This window comes from Artemia sp. Qi Xiang Cuo, chromosome 16 (assembly GCF_049724085.1).
Source record: "Artemia sp. Qi Xiang Cuo chromosome 16, ASM4972408v1, whole genome shotgun sequence".
Taxonomy (NCBI): Eukaryota; Metazoa; Arthropoda; class Branchiopoda; order Anostraca; family Artemiidae; genus Artemia; species Artemia sp. Qi Xiang Cuo.
Window position 1 is genome coordinate 35897886 of NC_142809.1, and position 7788 is coordinate 35905673.

The 7788-nt window shown below is 28.4% G+C and overlaps 1 pseudogene; it reads left to right on the forward strand.

The window, feature by feature from the left end:
* The first annotated feature begins 1608 nt into the window (after positions 1 to 1608).
* The window catches only part of LOC148942845 (uncharacterized), a 9167-nt pseudogene continuing 2987 nt past the window's right edge, over positions 1609 to 7788 (forward strand).

Below are 7788 nucleotides of genomic sequence, written 5' to 3' on the forward strand. Positions count from 1 at the left end.
ACAATGGTTGTCATGGGTGTCCAGAAAAGCGGATGAAGATGTGCTCAAGGATGTCCAGAGAACGTGCTGCATCAGCGGTCTGTTGACCCGGCTGATTAACCATATTTCAAACAATAGACGCTATGACCGAGATGGGTCAAGACCGGTGTCGCGGGATCTACTGAAAGAAAGGGTGAGGTAGCTAGTGCATGTTGTGCGTATCACGGATGACAGATTGAAGAATACTGTTAGCTTTTAAAATCTATGTACGGATAAGCGTACAGCAAGTAGGCCTCGTCTTGTAGGGGCAGACTTCAAAAAAAAAGAGTAACAGGGCCTGGGAACGTTGTGAACAAGTGTAAAAATAGAGGTGTTCAGGAGAGCGTGATTTAGTCGGCGAGTGATTAGCTATGTTTGTCTGTGGTAAATAGTTGATGATTCGATGTCTGAGTAGTAGTAGTAGTAGTATATTGGTGATAAAAATGATAAGTAGCTTGTATTATTTTTTTGATTGTTAATGCGTTTTATTTATATGGTTTGCGCTTTTTACATATTCCATTAGAATTTTTTTTTTGCGTTGACGGGGTTTTCGATTATTTAACTATATTTGTTTACTTGTTTATCTTACTTTAGTTCTTTTCTTTTTTTGAAAAGACTAGTTTTTGAGAAAAGTTTTTTGATAATTTTCTTTTATTTTTAAAATTTAAAGAGTCTTTTCTTGAATAAATAATGATACTCGTCTGAAATTACACATTAATCACATCCCTAAAAAAATTTAATAAACCCCGGGGCAGAACTGAAAACACGTTGCTATCTGCTCTGGTGAGTTTTATTCTCCCCCAATCAGGGGGGTATTATATTTCCAATATTATAAATGCAAATTCTATATCACGACTTATCTTTTGGACATTTCAGGACAAGATGAAGTGGTAGTATGGGTGAGAGGGTCGCTGAAATCTTATTACTTTGACTCTTAAAAAGAGCACTAGAGCGTCTGATTACCAATCCAATGAGCCCCCGAGGAAGTTTATATGACCACACTTTCTATATAAACCCTATATCGGCTGTGATAATTAAAAGGGCGACATACGCCATTTTTGTAACTTTTCAGGAGAGCCAAAACACGGAAAAATGTTTTTCCGTGGTGCATGTCTCTTTTTAGTCTTCAAAGTTTGTCCGGGTCCAAAAGTGGCGTATGTCTCTTATTTATCTTCGTAACGGTAAGAAATAGGGCAAGTCTGACTGCACCATACGATTTCTTGTGCTAAGTTTACCCATGACACATACATAAGTCATTTTCGATCAAAATGGCACATGTTGCCATTTTAATTATCACAGTTGTCGGATGTGAGGTAGGTCAAAAGTGGTGTATGTCTCATTTTTATCTTCTTAATGGTACCAGATCAGACAATTCTGACTGCACCATTCGATTCCCCGTGCTACGGTTACCACCTACACATACATACCTTATTTTTGACCAAAATGGCATATGTCGCCCTTTTAATTATTACAGCCGATATGTCCCCAGGGCACAACTTACAACCCTTGCCCTGAGGGCTGGGGTATTTTTTATCCTCAAAGATATAATTTCCAGACCTTTCTGATAGTCTGTCGCTCGATCTTGACAAAATGATGAAAGGCAAGTTCTGTGAACTTGATCGGCGTTTCAAATCCCTTGAGAAGTCCGTTTCCGGTATCGATCTAGCTACTAATGCTGTGAAAGCGTCAGTCAGTGAAATTAAAGGGACAATAGACAATCACAATGAGACCCTTGCACAAGAGTTGCTAGGTAACCAACTGATATTTTTCAGCCTCAAAGAAGATGTCACAACGAACACTGTTATCAAGGAGAACGTAGAAAACAAACTTACGGAACTATGTGAGCAGAAATTTCCGGGCAGTCCTTTAGATGACTCTGATACGGTCTCTGCCCGAATAATAGGACGCAAAGTGTCAAATCTGCCAAGACCGACTGTCATGACACATTTTCAAAACCTTAGAGTTCGGTCGCAGGTTTAGAACAATAGGAAGCAACTCAAAGGGTCTAGAATGTCTGTCAATGAATGCCTAACAAAAACTAAACGTGAGTTATTCGCATCAAAAACTGGATTTGGACTGAAAAATGTCTAAACCACTGATTGAAACGTTATGGTTAAAACCCACAAGTGACCGTAAAGTGTCAAATAAGGATGAGATTATCATTTTGAAAAAATATCCTGATACTTCGATCGGGGGTATTTAAAACTAAGAAAGTGTGTTGATAATAATATCCATGGGTGTAAGGTGTAATTAATTTGTAACATTGTTGCTTTTCTACCTTAGTGCTATCATTTCTTTTTCTACTTATACTTTTCTTTTTAATTTCTTTTTATCTTTATATTTCTTATCATGATTACGCTGTTAATGTTCTATTTATTTCTTATGACTCTTTTATATCTGTTATCTACGGACGGATTTACCAGACTCAAAAAAAGAGGGGGGGGGGGGAGATGAGGAACAGAAATTTTTTTCACGAGAGGGCTGCCCGTTTTTGGCGGTACAAGTCATCATCAGCTCACATCATCACGAAATACTACAAACACCGGGACACTCCTGTTATTATTATTTTCCTCCACTATCATTATTTAGTATATTTGATGAAAATAAAAAACATCGGTGATCTCGACGATGAATGATTTTTCACTCTTAACTGAATAAAAAATTATTAATAAATCGAATCCAAATAGTAAAGACTTATTTACCTATACATAGAATTATACCATATTCTAGATGGTTTCTTAATATAGATTAAAATAATAGCAAGCAAAGGCCTCAAAGAATAACAGTCTGAAATATCGTTAGCAAACCTGAATTTTTTTTATTATTTAACATTAGAAAATTGCCTAATAAACGTATTGTGTGTGCTAATAAAAGTACAACATGAAAAGAAAAATCTTTTTATATTATTATTAGTTTAATTCACTTGTAGAAAGTATTCATAATTACAGTAGCACGAATATGGTGTTATTTATTAATAATACAATATTAACAGTAATTTAAAACATTTATAACATTTCTTAAAATACTGTGTAACTTACTATTAATTGGAATCTAAAATCATTTTATGGTTAAATAATTTTCATGGGTAGTTATATATTATAATCTTATAAAAAGAAATTGAAAGATAACTAATCTTACATATATTTAAAAGCTAGTTATTTTGCCTTTTTTATCATCACCATATCTTTAAACTGTCAATTTCATTGTATATCTTTTGGAAGATATTGTATTATATAGCGTGAGGTGTTCGAAGTCCTGAAAAAGTTAGTAGTGTGTTAATGATCTTAATAGTTATTAATACTGAAGGATTGTAAACCTAGATTTCTGTAATTGATTCTAAAGTCTAATATTTTAGTCTAAATGAAGTAGTATTAAAAAACATTTGATGTAAATTATCGATCTAATTATAACATTATTGTAACTAGAGGAAATGAAATTCAAAGTAACACATTTTTTAAATAAAAGCGGCTCCACAAAGATTTTTATACTAAACAAAATGTACTTTATCTTTTGCCAACAATGTTCCTGACTAAACTATACTAACGAGTAGCCAATATATGTAGCTTGTTAAATAATGAAAACCAAAAACAGTGTCAGATAATAATGCTCTAAGACATATACGTTATGTTATTATGTCAATGATGTTAATTGTTAATTGCGTTAATAAACTAAACTCTCTCGATGTCGTAATACTTGATATGCCATGTTTTGTCCTAGAAGGAATAGTATTATCTCATTTTGTCAAAAATATACTTTTATTGATTAATGTTGATCTATGTATAAAAAAATTATTAAGATTATGGAAATTAAATATTGTACTATTAACACAGAAATATATCTATAAATCAATTAATGAATTTCAGAACTGAAACTTTGGATAATTTACTTAACCATTAACTGTGGATTAGTTTATACTACAGTACTGTACTAAGAAATTTATTCAATTATTTGATTCTATATAACTAACATGTAACAAAAGGACTAATGATTATCGTAAGCTAGAACGACGCAATCGTATGTTTTAGACTTAATATAGAGTCTCAATATATTTGCAGTTTTTTCGATTTGATAAACAAAATTCCGTCATCAAAAAATCACCTAACTGTACTAACAACAACCGCAGAACTAACAATATCGAAATATTCCATTGCTAGGATTACAATTTAAGGGTTAGTTGTATCTTGAATAATTGTATTCTATTTGTATTTTTTGTCTATATTTTCAATTTAAGCTAACCATCAATTATGTATGTAAATTTATGTAAGTTAAAGGTCAATATACTAGATTAAATTTTTTAATTTACTTATTAAAATAAATTAGGGGATTTTATATTGTATTCGACACTAATCAATAATAGGTACTCATTAATATGATATAGTTTTATTTGTATAACTCAATTAACTGATGCAAAAAATCGATTAATAGCCTTGTACCATTAAGGAGACAACAATGTTCTAATAATAGAGATTCATAAGTCTTCAAAATTTTTGGGGGAAAAGAATAAATATCCGGATGATTTAACCCTTTATTAAAAAACAGTTTGTTGTTTCAAAATGTCTTGCTCAATACTTGAGTTTATTATCCATTATACAAAATATAATATTTAGTTCGTTATAAAATTTCGATTAGTGGATATCAGATACTAAAAATATTATCGTAATAAAACCTAGAATAGCGGTGTGAAAAATTACAGTGAAGACTCATGTTGTTAATTGTTAGTGAGCTTTTTTATTAGAAATTTTAATATAAAAAATTTAAAATGGTAAATAACTATTTTCGTTAATTTTTTCATTGTCTTTAATATGACAAAAAAAAAGAATGGAAATTAATTCCATATTTCATTCCACCACGTTTAGATAACAGCTAATGGGTATTGTGGGGGGAAGTAACTTATTTTGACTCAATTCAGTTGACATGTTTATTATGTTTGACCCATCCTAATCTCAATTAAAAAAGAAATTAGATACCGAGATTAAACTAATCGTTATTTAAAAATTTCTAGACCTGGGAGTTAGAATTCAGAATTCTATTCTAGAACCAGAATACATATTCATTCATAACTTTACTTACAATTAGTGAAGGGTCTAAATCTTAGCTATGGTATAATTCTGTTATCTTAATATATTAATCATGTATACATAGAGATATATTAAAAAGCCAAAAGAGTATACGTATTATAATTAAGTGTAGTATTTTTTATTTAATATATAATTATATAAATAGTAAATTTGTCTAATTTTTTTCAAGAATGATAATAGTAATAATTTACTTCTGTTTGGCTCTAGTTATTCGTAATTAGTTGATCTTTCTTAATATTTTTTCGGAATATTTTAAGTCGAAGTCTATGTTCGGGATACATACATTATGTTATAATATTTAGAAAACTTTAAATAACTATTTTTTTTGATTTAAACAAAGTTTTAACATATGTTTATTACTCGACTTTGTTAATCAAATTGAATAGCTCTTATATGATATTTTTCTAAAAAAGTCTCGATCGGAGGTTCTGAGATCGAATATGTAATATTTTTCTGGTTATTCAGGTTAAGTTTTTTTCTTTTTACCTTAAATATCCTATATCTTAACTTTATAACATTAGTAGATAAGTATATTAAACTTAACAGAGTCTCGATAATGAGTAACTGAGTTTCTTAATTATTTTTATAGCTGTACTACGGATTTAAATTTGTTATATAATGGTATTAGACGGTAGTAGGTGTGTATTTTATGACAAACCGGAGTTCTTCGGGTTTTCCTATTTCTTACTCCGAATAAATACATAGGTAATATCGAATAAGTGTATGGTTTATATTACCTTGTACTGCATGGTAGCAACTAATAATTGAGATTTTATGTTTGGTAAAATTTTTTATGATTTGATATTGTAGATTTCATACTTAACTGTTATTTGAATTTTTAATTATCATAGTATTTATAAATAAGAAATAGAGTGCAGAAGATTACTTAATGAAAATAGTTTTAAAATGTTAACAATACATAAATACATATTTAGATTACGTCCTATTATTTATCGTCTAATTCTTTTTAATCACATCTAGTATAAATTTAATATTAATATTTTTAATAAGTTTAATAAAATAATTATTCATGTTATATATATCTATAAGAATAATTGTCAATCGTATGTTATATAAATACAGTCGAAAATTAATGTTGGGAGGGGGAAAAGATGTGCACTCAACTTTGAAAAATTGTTTGATGATTAATATATATAAAGTCAATATTAATTTATATATACACTAATAAAATTTTATTAGATTTGTTGTGTGTTGTTGATCATTCATTACGAAAGAAATGGTTTGTTGGTGAAATTTTTTGATATAAAATATGAAAAAAAAAAATTTTTTTTATTTTATATAAATAAAGTAAAATTTATTTTAATGTACAACTACAAAAATTTTATTATTGTTTAGGTTTGATTTATATAAAAAATTTGTTAAAGTAAGACGTTTATTTTGACAATTCTTTTAATACAATAATTAAATTTTTTTGATCTTTACTATAAATAAATTAAAATTTATTGATTTAATAAAATAAAGACTTATTATAATTTTTGTTTTTTTTTTACTTTAATAAACTTATAACTTAAGTTGTTACTATTTCAATTTTGATTCATACAATTTTAAACTAAAAACTTTTGGTTGATTACTATTATTAAAGTAAAGTTGATTTTATTTTATAAAATTTAAAATTTTAGAATATTTTTTTTTTTTTTTATAAAAAAATATTATAAAGTAATTTTTTTATTTGACAAATATGTTTCAAAAAAGTTGAAAAAAAAAATTTTTTTATGAGTACTCTTAATACATTTAAGTTTCTTTTATTTTTCCAAAAACAAAATATTATAAGCTAAACTACAAGTTTATCAACTCCAAGTTTTTCAACTCCAAGTTGAAAAAAAAAATGTTGGGATTATTTCGCGTAAGACATTACCATTTAGTTTCATTTGCCTTAAATTAATTGTTAGAATATTTTTGGTGGGTTGGCACAACAAAATTGCGAAAGTAATGGGGGGTGGCGGACAAGACGCGCACTCCCATTTAAAATTTGATTGATGAGGAATATCCGCCATTTTAGTTATATCCAAATCCATAAAACATATTGAATTGAGTGCACGTACCTAAAATAACAATAAAAGTACGACGTCTCTAAATTACTATTCAACGGTCATAGTAATAAGTTAGAAGACCAATATATCTTTATTAGACGAGCAAATCAAAGATTATTATTAATTTTAGAAGATCCAACCACTAATAAAATACATATTCTTAAAATCATTAAAAGTTTATATTTATATTAATTTTTTTTTGAGAATATTGCGAAAAAATTTTTTTTCATGAACAAGAATTGTAAACAAGATAGTCACAGTGTGTATAACCACCCGTAGGTGGGAAGTTAAAAATAATGTAGTATAGTAACAAAATCAAGACTAACAAAACGTGTCCTTGTTCCGGGATCTTAAAGGTATAAGTATTTTCCACATTCCTAAGATACATATGTGTCTCTTCTCTTTGACCTGCGTCTAAAGCAGATAAGCTTTTTGAATAATATACGGGTTAGTTAAATAATGGAAAAATAGTCCGAGTTAAATTAAGTTTTATTTGTAATTTAAATATTTTAAATATAACTATAATAATAATATTCTTTATAAAATTACAACTACTTATTGTTTAGGAGGTTTCTCTGTTTTTACTTTTTTGTACAGGGCCTTTTTTTTCAAATTTCGGTTGTTTTTGAATGTTTTGTATT